This window comes from Phascolarctos cinereus, unplaced genomic scaffold (assembly GCF_003287225.1).
Source record: "Phascolarctos cinereus isolate Bilbo 61053 unplaced genomic scaffold, phaCin_HiC Scaffold_5;HRSCAF=322, whole genome shotgun sequence".
In the NCBI taxonomy this organism is placed as follows: Eukaryota; Metazoa; Chordata; class Mammalia; order Diprotodontia; family Phascolarctidae; genus Phascolarctos; species Phascolarctos cinereus.
Genome location: NW_027555958.1, coordinates 163,368,282 through 163,382,966, shown reverse-complemented (window position 1 = coordinate 163,382,966; position 14,685 = coordinate 163,368,282).

Here is a 14,685-nt window from a genome sequence, read left to right as displayed (position 1 = left end):
GAAGAAGGAGGTGTATGTGGGAAATGAATTTGTCAACATGTTGTATAAAACTAGATGATGTAGGACAGGCAGTCAAAAATATTAACAAAGAAATTAGAAAATTGGCCCATGTCCCGGTTCAAACATGGTCAACTCCCTTTAACACCACTTGGTGGTCCTGGTTTGGGGGTAGTTGGAAACAACTCCTGTGGTTTGTGCTAATAGCTTTTAGTGGGATTATTTTACTTCCTATATGCATACCTTGTATAATTCAATTAGTTACTAAATAAGTAAAAGATAGCATTGCTAAAATGATTACTACTGCCTCGATAATACTAGAATGTTGCTTTTGCAGGGACAGGGTTGGGTACCTATTGCAGCATCAGGACAAAGAGGATCCTGATAGGAATGAAGGAGAGTTAGATAAAGTGTGTGAGATGATGTTACAAAATTTTGAAGAGATCTCAGTAAGATAAAAGTGGAGGGACTGAGTGAGACAATGTAAACAGTGTGAGATCTCTCAGATGGACTGAGTGTAACAGTTTTGTAGACTGTTACAAACTCAAGGTTGCTTATGCTGGCCTGAATAGGCCCAAGTTTCAAGTTCCTAGAAAAACACGTGATCTGTACTGTTACATTAGTATTAGGTAATGGGTAATGCTAAATAAGGATAAAATAGCTAGGATTGGTAGTATTGTAATGAGATTCCTTGTTTGTGGGGTAGATTTTCGCGTTTTAGATTGTAAGGCTGAAATTCCTGTCCAATGGGAATTTACAGCCAGTGGTGGGTGGGTGTCTATGCCATAGGACTATATAACCTTTGTTCTGACCTTTGTGCCTCACCCCCACCTCGCTTCACTTGGACTGCTGGACAAAGCAGACGCCCGCTTCTCGCAAGAACATAATAAATCTTTCACTTTATACCTAAAAAAATCTCTGAGTGTTATTTTTGGGTAACTGTAGCACACAGGATTAAGTGACTTGCTCAGAGTCACACAGCTAGTAAGTGTTATGTGTCTGAAGTCGGATTTGAATTCAGGACCTCCTGATTCCAGGGCTGGTGCTCTATCCACTGCGCTGCCTGGCTGCCCCTACATTTGACTTTTAGATAGCATTTATAGATAAGAAAATTTTTCTTTATCTAAATCTTTCTCTTCTTGCCCCTCAAAGTTGAAACAAGAGTTTAAAATTGCCTGCTTTCTTTTTCTACTCTAAATTCTGATACCTTGGTCAAATTATAAGCCACCAATAATACACTATAAATTAAATTAGGATATTAGAATGCCCTTCTTTTTCTGCTCTGTTTATATAAGTCCTACACTGCCTTCAAAAGTCCAGTTCAGCTATGCCCAAAGGGCTACAAAAATGTGCATACCCTTTGATCCAGCAATAGCAGTTCTAGGGCTATATCCCAAAGAGATCAAACAAATGGGAAAAGGACCCACATGTACAAAAATATTCATAGCAGCTCTTTTTGGCAAAGAATTGGACATTGAGAGGATGCCCATCAACTGGGGAATGGCTGAGCAAGTTGTGGTATATGAATGTAATGGAATACTATTGTGCTATAAGAAATGATGAACAGGCTGACTTCAGAAAAACCTGGGAAGACTTATATGGTTTGATGCTGAGTGAAGTGAGCAGAACCAAGAGGACTTTGTACACAATAACAGCCACGTTATGCAATGACTAAGATTGTTAAACTGAGCCCTTCTTAGCATTACAAGGATCTAAGACATCTGCAGAGGCCTCAGGATGGAAAATGCTGTCCACATCCAAAGAAAGAACTATGGAAGTCGAATTACTATCACTTATTTTTACCTTCTGTTGAGTTTTGTTTCATCTTTCTACTTCACTAATGTGAAAATATGTTTAATGGGTATGTAAATGTAAAGCCTATATCAGATTGTGCACCATCTTGGGGAGGGTGGGGGGGGAGGAAGGGGGAGAAAAATTTTCAACTCAAAAGCATATGGAAGTGATTGTTGATAAATCAAAATAAATTAATAAAATTTTTAAAAAATCCAGTTCAAGACCCACCTCTTCCAAAAAGCCTTTCAAGATAACCCAGCCACTACTCTCATTTCTTCTTTACTCTCATGTCATGTACTACCCTCACCTTTGCTAAGGACTTCTCCTTCAATTTCTTTTTTTTTAAGAGACTGTTTCCCAATTTAAAAAGTTTGACTTATTCTGCATCTTGATTCCATCACCTCTCTGTCAGGAGGTGGGTAACTTGCTTTATCATCAGTCCTCTGGAATTCTGGTTGGTCTTTACATCAATTGGAATTCTTATATCTTTCAGAGTTTGTCTTTACAATATTATTGTAAGTGTATGAGTTTTTCTGATTCTACTCACTTCACTTTTCATCAGTTCTACAAGTGTTTCCAGGTGTCTCTGAAATTATATTCCTCATCATTTCTTACTGTGATGAATAAAAAACCCAAGAGACAGATTTTCTGGGTAATTAATAATTTATTAATTAGGCTAGCTAATAATTAATAAATTGATGATCAGTGCCTAACAAAAGACTCCCAGTAGAGACACTAAATGCTAGAAATACCTTTGTAAAAGAGAATGCCCCTAACAAGTGAAAATCAATCCTAATTGGTGGATATTTAATGAGGTTGTGGGCTAGGTATCTTCAGCTTCTGCTGAGAACTTGGTTTGATCATGAGACTCAGCCACTTCCAGCAATCTGGACAGGGGAATCCATTTCCACCCAAACCACTCTGTGGTTGGTGTTCTCCTTCATGAGCTGGGTCACCCTAATGGAAGATTACAAGGACTGGACTGTTCTCCTTGGGGCAAGAAGGCACCCAGACTACTTTCTGTTTATACTATCATCTCACCCCATCCTGGATGGGTAGGGTCCAGTCCAAGACTGAAGAGCATGTTACCTAGGGGTTAAGAGTAATCTCATCAATCAGCCATGTTCTTCAGAGACCTGACTGACCTGTAGGGACCGGGCCCCAAATGAGGAAATAAAAAAAAGGTCTGAATCCAAATTTAATAATTGATTATTAACATAATAGCAAAATAGTAATTCCTATCATTATAATATATTGTATTCTATTACATTAATTTACCATAATTTGTTCAGCCATTTTCAGTTTGTTTCAAATTCTTTGCCACTCCAAAAAGTGCTACTCCCATGTTTTGTTCATATGAGTCCTTTTAATTTTCTTTTATTTCTTCAGGAGTGTAGGCCTAATAATATTGTCACTAGATCAGAGGGCATGTATGCATAGTTTAATGACTTTCGAAACAGTTCCAAATTGCTTCCCAGAATGGCTGACCAATTCACAGCATTACCAATAGTGTGTTAGTGGGATATATACATATAACAGAGAGAGGCAGCAGGGATTGGTGTATATGTGCAATGCTGAAGGGTTCTGTGCTTTGAGATGATGAAGCAATCCCCTTACTGGCTACTGAGCAGTAAGAGCAAATGGCTTAGTGGCGTTTTAAATAACTAACCATCTACCACTCTCTTTTCTTCTTGTCCTGCCTGGAGGAGGGGCTATGAAGGTCCTGAATACATAGCAGCTAAAGCACATCTTGCTCAGGTGAGCTTGAGATTGGATCTTGACAAACTATCTCTTCTGCTTTGTATTTCTTTCCTAAATATAGATGACCGGGGCAGCTATGTGGTGGATAGAGCAGTGGCCCTGAAGTCAGGAGGACCTGAGTTCAAATCTGGCCTCAGGCACATAACACTCACTAGCTGTGAGACTCTGGGCAAGTCACTTAACCCCAATTGCCTCACAAAAAATATTTAAATATAGATGACCACACAGGAATATTGAGATGGATGTGTCCAGTTTTGGAGGCTGCCTTGTGAGTTTCCAATGGAGTGCTAGTGCATGCTACTGGAGATAGCACTTATAGGCCCATTCCATGCATACTCCAACTCCTACGACATATATGTATTGTCAACCAGGTAAAGCCCACCTCTCAAATTGCAGAGTCCAAGCTGCACTGAAAGCAGAAAAGTTTTATTAGGAGGAATCAGAAACTAGTGCTGAGGCCCCCCGTACAAGGCACAAAAGAGCCTACAGCCCAGGAGAGGCAGAGGAGATTTATGCTTGAAAACCACAAAGGGGAGGTTCAGGGAGGGGTTGGAAAAAAGAATGGACAATCTTCTCAGGAACAAGTAGTTGTAGAAGCAGGGTGTTTTGCAGGAACAGTTGACCACAAGGCTGGTTTGGGCCAGTTTGGGGGGCAGAGACAGGTACAGCTCAGCAAGGTTAGTCATCAAACACCAGCCAGCAAAGGCATATGGGAATGAGCTCACTGCAGGTTCCAGATTGGTTTCTTTCAGCAAACAGACTTGCTCTGTCCAGTATTCCTGGTCTCACAGAAGACAGACATATTAACCTCAGGAGTACTTCCACAGTATATAGAGAGACTATATTATATATAATATACATAGTATATATCTATATCTATATCAGTGTGAAATACTGATTCATTCATATTCCTCAGCATAGACGCTACAAGTTAGCACTTGTAGTTACACAATTCTAAGAAGTAAAACCATACCCTTATACACATAAAAAGAGGTAGAACTACAGATACCAGACATTATAGGAAACATAACAGCAATTCAGTCAGTTAGTTAACAGTATTTGTTAAGTACTTAATATGTCCAGGCACTAAGCTAAGCCCTGGAGATACAAAGAAAAAAATAATAATCCCTGCCTTCACATAGAACACGTTCTAGTAGGAGAGACAATATGTAAACATCCAAGTACATATGAGACATATACAGAATATATAAAGGTAATATGAAAAGGGGAAGCATTAGTAGCTCGAGAGAGATGGGGCAGAAATAAGGAAGGTCCTTCTATAGAAAGTGGGATTGGACCTGAGTCTTAAAGAAGTCAGGAAAACTAAAGGTAAAGTTGAGGAGATGGAATGCCACTTTCACACAATTGCAAATAGGCTACTGTAACTGGAACATAGAGTGCATGCAGGCGAGTATAGTGGAAGGCTAGAAAGATTAGGAAGGGGCCAGGTTATAAAGAGTTTTAAGCACTGAACAGAAGAGTTCATATTTGATCCTGCTGGTAATAGGGAATGACCAACGCTCGTTGAGCAAGAGGCAGACATAGTCAAACCTACTCTTTAGAAAAATCACCTTGGCACATGAGTGGAGGATGTATTTGAGTGGAGAGAAACAAGAGAGAGAGAGAGAGAGCGAGAAGAGAGAGAGAGAGAGAGAGAGAGAGAGAGAGAGAGCGAGAGAGAGAGAGAGAGAGAGAGAGAGGAGAGAGAGAGAGAGAGCAGTCTGAAGGCTATTGCAGTAGTTTAGGTTTGACATTATGAGCGCCTAAACTAAGGCTGTGCCTGTATGACTGAAAAGAAGGGGAGATATACAAGAGATGTTATAAAGGGTAAATTTTGGCAATGTAGACCAAGTGAGAGGGAGCACTTGAGATTGACACTGAGGTTTTGGGCTTGGGTTGACCGTGAGGGGAGTGGTGCCCTTAACAGCAACAAGGAAGTTTAGAAAGGTGGAATGTTTGGAGGGAAAGATAATAGGTTTTGTTTTGGACATGTCAAGTTTGAGATGCCTGCAAGACAGGTTGAGATGTCCAAGAAATAGTTGGAGATGTGTGACTGTAGCTCAGCAAAGAGACTAGGCCTAAGTCACTAGGGCTATCTATAAATCCAGGAATCATCTGCATAGCCATGATAATTGAACCAATGGGAGCTGATGAGTTCATCAAATAAGTAGTATTGAGTAAAAAGGAAATGGGGGCCCAGGGCAGAGCCTTGGGTTAAAGGGTGTAACAGAATGAAGAATCAACAAAGGAGATCAAGAAAGGGTGATTGGAAAAAGAAAAGAAAAGAAAAAAGAAAGAAAGAGTGATTGGACAGATAACAGGAGAATTAAGAGAGCAGAGTTACAAAAACTTAGAGAGGAGAGAGTATCTAGAAGAAGGTGATCAATACTGACAGATGCTACAGAGAGGTCAAGAAAGATTAGGATTAAAAAAAAGGTCAATAAAATCAAATAGTTGTTAGCTCTAAAACATCTATAGAATGCTATGTGTCAGCTGTTACTTTGAGATTGTTTTTTGTGGGGTTTTTTTGCCAGGTTTAAATAAGACTGTGATGCATACATTCATCTATCAGTTATGAATTTTATCAGCTATTTAAATGTTCATGGATACTTCCAGTAAATCTTAAACACTCCATCCAATGTCTTTAAAAATAAACTTCTGGGGGCAGCTAGGTGGCGCAGTGGATAGAGCACCGGCCCTGAAGTCAGGAGGACCTGAGTTCAAACCCAGCCTCAGACTAAACACTTGACACTTACTAGCTGTGTGACCCTGCGTAAGTCACTTAACCCCAATTGCCTAAAAACAAACAAACAAATAAATAAATAAGTAAATAAATAAAATAAACTTCTGCAGTTAAGCTACATTGTCTTGATGTCCTGTTGACTCTAAAATTTGTAGGAACTTTCTCCTAAATCCTTTTCTAGACTTTGATGCATTGAAGAACTCTCCATGAGCCCCAGATCACCCAATATTAAATGAGAGTCTGAGAATTTCACAACTGCAGAGGACTGTGATAGGTTTAAGGATTAGAGTAGTACATTTTATGAATTCTTCTGTTAGATTTTTAACCTTCTATAGAATATTTATTGACTTCACTCCAACCTGAATCACTATATTTGAGTTGTTTTGCAAAGAGGTATCTATGTAGTTAATAGCATGTTGTTTTGAATACTTTATTGAAAATAGTTGTGTTTTTCTTAACAAGTTCAACTTCTTACAGGAATTCTAGTTCTGAATTATTTTCTGTTGGTGTTATAGTTTGTATGACTAATGAGAAGTCCCTAGGACTTCATTTTCATGATGTTTAGGACCTAGAGAACATTGCTCATGAAGAAATTCCCAGGAGTCAATTTCCCAGGGAATTATATGTCTGGGTGCAGAGAAGGTGCATCAGAAAGCAAAGACTTTGATAGAGAGTCAGAAGTACAGCTATTATAGCAAAGGACTCACTTGGTATAAAGAGGACAAACTGGCTATTTGTGGGATTGAAGAAAAGAAATCAGTTATTCAATAAACATTTATTAAGTACCTGTTATGTGCCAGGCACCGTGCTAAGCTCTGGAGAAAGAAAAAGAAGCAAAAGACAATCCCTGTGCATCAAGGAGCTCACAACCTAATGGAGGAGACAACAAGAAAACAAATATGTACAAACGAGCTATATGTATTATAAATAGGAAGTAATTAAAAAAGGGCAGGTACTAGAATTTAGAGGGGTTGGGAAAGGCTATAGAAGATGAGATTGTATTTGTGACTTCTATTTGGGAAGAAAATCAAGGGAGCTAGTAGGCAGAGATGGAGAGGGAAAGCATTCCAGGCATGGGGCCATAGAAAATGCCCGAAGCAAAGAGAGATAGAGTGCCTTGTTCATGAAAGGCAAGTGGGCCAATGCCACTGGATCAAAGAGTACTTGGTGAGGAGTAAACTGTAAGAAAATTGGAAAAGTAGGAGAAGACTAGGTTATAAAGAGCTTTGAATGCCACAGCATTTTATACTTGATCCTGGAGAAAAAAGAGGCCACAGGAATTTATTAAAGTGGGGTGGGGGTGGAGGTGATTTGGTCAGACCTACACTTTAGGAAAATCACTTTGGTGACTGAAATGAGGATAGTTTGGAGTAGGAAGAGACTTTATGCAGACAGACCTAGCAGCAGGCTTGTTGCGGTAGTCCAGGTGGGAGGTGATGAGGCCCTGTACCGGAAGGGGACATATTTGAAAGCTATTGCAAAGGTGAAATCAACAAGCCTTGCCAACAGATTGGATATTGAAGGTGAGAGTTAGTGAAGAGTCAAGGATTACAGGTTACAAGCCTGACAGGGGTGGGGAACCTGCAGCTTCAAGGCCACATGTGTCCTAGGTTCTTGAGTGTAGCCTTTTGACTGAGTCCAAGTTTTACAGAACAAATCCTTTTATTAAGGGGATTTGTTCTGTGAAGTTTGAGTTCAGTCAAAGGGCCCCACTTGAGGACATAGAGAGTCATATGTGGCCTTGAGGCTACAGGTTCCCTATCCCTGGGAAGGTGTTGTTGCCCATGACAGTAACAGGGAAAGGAAAAGGGGGGAGGTTTTAGGGAGAAAGATAAGTTCTGTTTCGGACATATTGAATTTAAGATGTCTGTTGGACATCCAGTTCAAGATATCAGAAAGGCAGTTGATGTAAAATTGGAGGTCAGCAAAGGTTAGGACAGGATAGGTAGATTTGAAAAGTCATCAGCATAGAGATGATAATTAAATCCATGGGAACTGATGACATCATTAAGTGAAGTAATATAGAGGGTGAAGAGAAGAGGGCCCTGGACAGAACCCTGTGAGGCACCTATAGTTAGAAGGCATGATCTGGATGAGGATCCATCAAAGGAGACACAGAAGAAGCAGTCAAGTGAGTAGGAGTAGAACCAGGAGAAAGGAAATCTAGAGAAAAGAGAAAAGTGAGTGATTAACAGTGTTAAAGAGATAAATTAAGAGAGAAGAACAAGAGCTAAGAAAAGGCCATTGGATTTGGCAATTAAGAGATTTTTAATAACTTTGGAGAGAGCAGTTTTGGTGGAATAAGTTGGAAACTGGATAGTAAGAGAGTGAGAAGAGAGAAAGAGGAGGCACCACTGGAGATGGTCTTTTTAAGGAGCTTATCCGAAAGGGACAGAAGTGATCTAGGATTATAGTTATCTGGGATGGAAGTAACAAGTAAGGGGTTTTTTTGTGGATGGGGACAAAACAGAGAGCACCATCTGTGGCCACAACTGCAATAACCTCAGCAGCCCAACTATACCTTGGATCCTTTAACCCAGGGATCTCAATAGAATCCTGATCACTCTGAAACTAGAAAAAGAAATCATTGCCTGAGCAGCTTCAGCAAATCCCCTGGTGCAGGTGGCAGAAAGTGAGAAGTGAAGGGAGACCAAGACACTCTAAGTTTTGCCTTACCGCCTATATTGTGGAGATCATTGTGTCCCTCCTCCATACACTTGGTGTTTGAGTGAAATAAAAGGAGAAAATTACAGGAGCATGGAATATGTAAGAAATAGGGGGGAATATGTTTGTATTTTGCTAATGAAAATATTCCTTTATAAAAGCAAATCTGTTAAATGGCTAAATGGAATTGGGATGCTTAGACATCTAAAATTAGGGAGACACAATTGGTGGGGGTACCAGAGAATCCTGGGAGGAGGGATGAAATATAACAAGCCTGGCTTTTAGGCAATAGGAGTCAAAGCTACTATGTTACAAAGGGAAAAGACTATAGCTAAGCAATGAGAGATCACCAGAAGCCAAGGGATAATGATGGCTGCTTCTATTTGCTTTTCTGTGTCTTCAATTAAGCACTCTCACTGAACTTAAACCCCATTCCTTTTCTCTTAAAAAAAAAAGTCAGTCTTGGCTATGTGTTCTAAAAAACAAACCAGTTTCTCTAAGGCTGTGTCTATGTGTGTATGCTTGTGTGTGTTCATGGGAGCAGGGTAGGATTAAAAAAAACAAATGGTGGAGATGGAGGCTAAAGTTACCCTGCAACAAAAAGAGGGAGAAGGAGATTCTCTTTCCAATTGCTGGAGTTACCAACTGGAGACTCAAGACGAGCCAGAGATTTTGATTGATAGATAATATAACTCACCCAAAGCAGAGAAAAGATTAAAATAATCTGGACCAAAATGGAACCCAGGTACAAAATTGGGTCGTAGTAATCTGGTGGGTGGAGGTTAAAGAATTGGCATCCATTCCCTTAGAGCTACGTAGACCATCGGCATCGGTTCTCTCGGAGCTATGGACTAGGACAACTCCTTTCCTTTTGTTGTTTTAAGGCAGGTTCAAGGAAAACATCCCATCCCCGACCCAGGGTCAGCATGGAAGTGTTGACTAAGGGAGTCACTCCTATGGGTATCTCTCTGGGAAGAAGCTGAGAGATCTTTGTCCAAACCACAGGAGGGTGAGGATCAGAGACTGGGAGGTGTTAGTTTTTCTCCTTCAGTTAAACAACTCCATAATACTAACATAATTAGAAAAGCATTTACAATTCAGTAGTTACTGATTAGAAAATGTTTTGTTAATTTCTTATGAGATTAATGTGATAGAGATGTGGTTTTGGTTTTGGTTTTTTAATTCTTTCATTAATTTAGCCCCGCCCCTCCCTTTTTTTGCGGGGCTAAATTTCCTCAATCAAAGCAAGTGAGTATTTTACATTCTTTAACCAATCTTGCAATAAAATTAGTCTTTGGATTTCATCTCATTTTCAGAATCAAAATATTAGAAACTGGAGCTCTAAGCCTGAATTGTAGGTAACTAGTGTTACTATTATTTGTATACATTTTACCCAGGAGTAAGTGCATAACCCATGGATGGAGCTGAGTGATATCATTTGAAAATAAAAGATCCCAAAGCATGTGATGAAAGCTGAGAGCAAAGTTAAAGCAAACTGAGATGAATTACAGAGTGCAGCCAAGCTCCAGGTAATTAATAAATTCTTTAATTTTTTAAATGTTTAACTGGACATAAAACTAGTAAATAAAATGCATGATTGATGATACAATACAGAAATTGTGGAAAAAAATATTAATTTAAAAAATTATTGCTGTGGAAATGTAGTTAAATAAAAGCTATTTAACGTGTTTCTGTTGACACCAACTCACAAAGCAATTCTTCAGCAAATTTGGGAACTAGGTTAGGAAGAATTTTAAGATAAGCAAAGAAATAGTAAACTTTATAAAAGTTACTTATTATGGGATAAGGAACAAACATTCCTCCTAAATTCATAGCAATCTATTTTCCAAGACGAATTATTTTTGTCATCCTTCCAGGAGCCTTGCTTATTTCTTAAATCTCTCAGCACTACACAAATATGAGATAATTTAATAGGGGATATGGTATAAATAGAAAGAACATGGTCCTTCAAGATTAGAGTCCATATAGATTTGAATCCTGGCTCTGACAATTTCTAACTGTGTGCTCCTGGTAAAATTGATTCACTTTTCTGAAATTTAGTTGCCTCATCTGAAATATAGGTATAATAATACAAACTTTGAAACATAATAATACAATTTTGAAAACCCTATCTACTTTAGAGAATTGTTGTAAGGAATGTGCTTTGTAAACCTTAAAGTACACACGAATGTAAGTTGCTGTTACTATCATGGACTAGACCAGAGGTGTCAAACACATGACCCTTGACCTGAACCTGATTAAAATGTATTGGAAATATTTAACAATGTTTTTTAAAAAAATACAATAAAACACAGATAACATTACATTTTAAAAATAAGTCAATATGTGGTCCACGAGGATCATTCGGTATAGATTAGTGGCTGTGTTTCTATTTGACACCACTGGCCTAATCTATAAGACCTATTATCTGTTATTGACTACCACAGGTTTCATCATAGAACTTAATTCTGGGTAAGTTTACAAAATGGAAATTTTGTGAGCATTTCTACCAGTTGATGTGCCAGCTTGTAGATTAAAAGCTTCTGACAGGTTTATCATAAAGGTAATCCAAGTGTTGACGAAATTTTTGTTTCTTTTCTAGACCAAGTAGGCAAACACAGAACAGACATAAAGACTTAATAGATATGTGTAGGGACAGCTAGGTGGCACAGTGGATAGAGCTCTGGCCTTGGAGTCAGGAGGACCTGAGTTCAAATCCAGCCTCAGATACTTGACACTTACTAGCTGTGTGACCGTAGGCAAGTCACTTAACCCCAATTGCCTCCCCAAGAAGCAGAAAAAAAATAGATATGTGTATATATACTTACACATACACATGTTTACACACACATACATAATGTATATATGTTATGCAGGGTATCCCAAAAGTTTTAGTGCCATTTTAAGCTCTCAAGCTATTAAAACTTAAAACTGCAGTAAGACTTTTAGATACCCTTGTATGTATGTGTATATATGCACATATGAATAGTTTTCAATTTTTTGCCATTACAAAAAGAGTGGCTATAAATATTTTTGTACATAAAAGACTTTTCCTCTTTCTTGGATTCCTTTTGGATATAGAACTAGCAGTGGTATAGCTATGGTGGGTCAAAGAACACCCTCTATTTAGTTACTTTTTATGTAGCATTCCACATTGTTTTCCAGAATGATTTTACCCATCCACAGGTGCACCAATAGTGCATCAACATACCAGTTTTCCCACAGTCTCTCCAACACTGTAATTTTCATTTTTTGTCATCTTTGCTACACTGATAGGTATGAGGGAGAATCCCAGAATTGCTTTAATTTGCATTTCTCTAGTTAGTAGAAGTTTGGAGTTGTTTTTTTATGGCTAAGAGGAATGGCTAAATAAGTCTTGATTGATATGTGAATGTTTTTTGTTTGTTTTGTTTTTGCTAGGCAATGGGGTTGAGTGACTTGCCCAGGGTCACACAGCTAGTAAGTGTTATGTGTCTGAGGTCAGATTTGAACTCAGGTCCTCCTGAATCCAGGGCCGTTGCTCTACCCACTGCACCACCTAGCTGCCCCTTGATATGTGAATGTGATGGAATACTAATAGTGCTATAAGAAATGAAAAAATAGATGATCTCAAAGAGATGTAGAATGGACTGATACAGAGTGAAGTGAATACAACAAAAACAATTTATACTATAATATCATTATAAAAACTAACAATTATGAAGACTTTTATAAACTGATGGGGAATCGAATGAGCATAACCAGAACAATTTATACAATAACAAAACTATAAAAACAAATAACTTTGAAAGCTGTATGAACTAGATCAGTACAATGACCATTAATGATTCTGGAACACAATAATGCTATTTATTACAGAGAAGTGAAGGTGATAGATTAAGGATACACAATAAGAAATATATAATTTTGTATACAGCTATTGAGGGAATTTGTTTTGCTTGACTATGCATACCTGTTATAAGAAATTTGTTTTTATTTGCTACTGGGTGGGGAATGGGAGAGAAAATAAGCAGGGGTATGCTGGTAAATGTTTGACAGCTGGCTTTCTGAAAAAAAAAATCTTAACATACAGTTTTGAGCTTAATGTGCATTATTAATAGCTTTGCCATCACTTTTGTAAGGCTAGACAATCAAGAAAACAACAAATCGAGCCCTGATTTCTAGTTTTACTGATTTCTGAGGCATATGTGCTCATACTGAATATTTAACATTTGGCTCTCACAAGCCTATTGGAACTAGCTTCAGCACACCCTTGAAAATAATCAAAAAAAGAAAAAAAAGAGGGAAGGAAATTGGCCCTATGGTACCAGGTTTCCAATTATACTACAAAGCAGTAATTATCAAAACTATTTGGTCCTTCTTAAAAAAATTTTTAAAAAAGTTGATCAGGAGAATAGATTAGGTACACAAGATACAGAAGCAAATGAACATAGCAGCAATGGTTTTTATTTAATTTTTTTCAATTAATAAAAATTTATTTTCCCTCCCTCCCACCTCTGACAAAACCCTTCTATCAATACAAACTTTCTAACAAATAGGCAGTTCTCCTATAATGAAAAGCACTGTGCTATGCAAAAATCAGGCAACAAAACCCACAGCTTATGGGGAAAATAGAGTCAGGACAAAATGATTGAAACTTCATCAGCGACACACACAAAAAAAGATAGGGACCTTTCTATAAAATGGTAGCATAGTTTTGTATATGTTAAATGGTTAAGAAATACATAAATAGTGGCAGCATCCATGGCCTTGAGTAGCTGCTCAGCCTCTGCCAGTTTTCTCACAGGCTTCCGGGTTGGCAAAGCCTTCAGAAAGTTGGTCCAGTCTGAACACTAGACCTCAGGGGTAGAAGCCATGGCAGTAGGGAATGAGGCTAATGTGGACCAGTCCCAAACTACTACTGTACCAGAAGATATTGCAATAAATATGACATTTTACCTTGACAGAAACCTGAAGTTTGCTTGGAATAATACGTATTGGAAGCATTGCAGCTGTTGTTTTCCTGGTTATAGTCACTTCACATCCCATCAATTCATGCAAGTTTCCCCAAGTTTCTCTGAAACAGTCCCCTTCATCATTTCTTAGACCACAATAGTGTTTTATTACATCCATATACCATTATTTGTTTAACTATTCCCCAGTTGACAGGCACTCCCTTAAGTTTCTAGTTCTTTGCCACTACAAAAAGAGGTACAGCAGCAGAATGTTAAAAAACCAAACAACCAAGGACCCTAAATATAGGTGGTAAGGACTCATTATTTAAAAAAATGCCGGGAAAATTGGAAAGCAGTCCGATAGAAAATAGGTTTAGAACATCTCACATCATGCAACACAGTAAACTCCCAATGGATACATATGGCTGGATATAAAGAGTCATACAAATTTAAGCGCAGAGAGATACTTTTCACAACTATGGACAGGAAAAAGAGTTCTTGACCAAATAGAAGTTAGAAAAGATCACAGGAAACAAAATGGACAGTTTTGAATAAATAAAATGGAAAAGTTTATGCACAAATCAAATTAATACAGACAAAATTAGAAGTGAAACAGTTAAACCTTCTCTGGTAAAGTTGTTATAGCCTTAATATAAATGTAGAAAATTGATTCAAATACATAAGAACAAAAGCCATTCCCCAGTTGATAAATGGTCAAAGGATAGATACAGGCAGTGTTCAAGTGGAGAAAGTGAACTATCAACAACCCTATGCAAAAAAAATGATCCAATG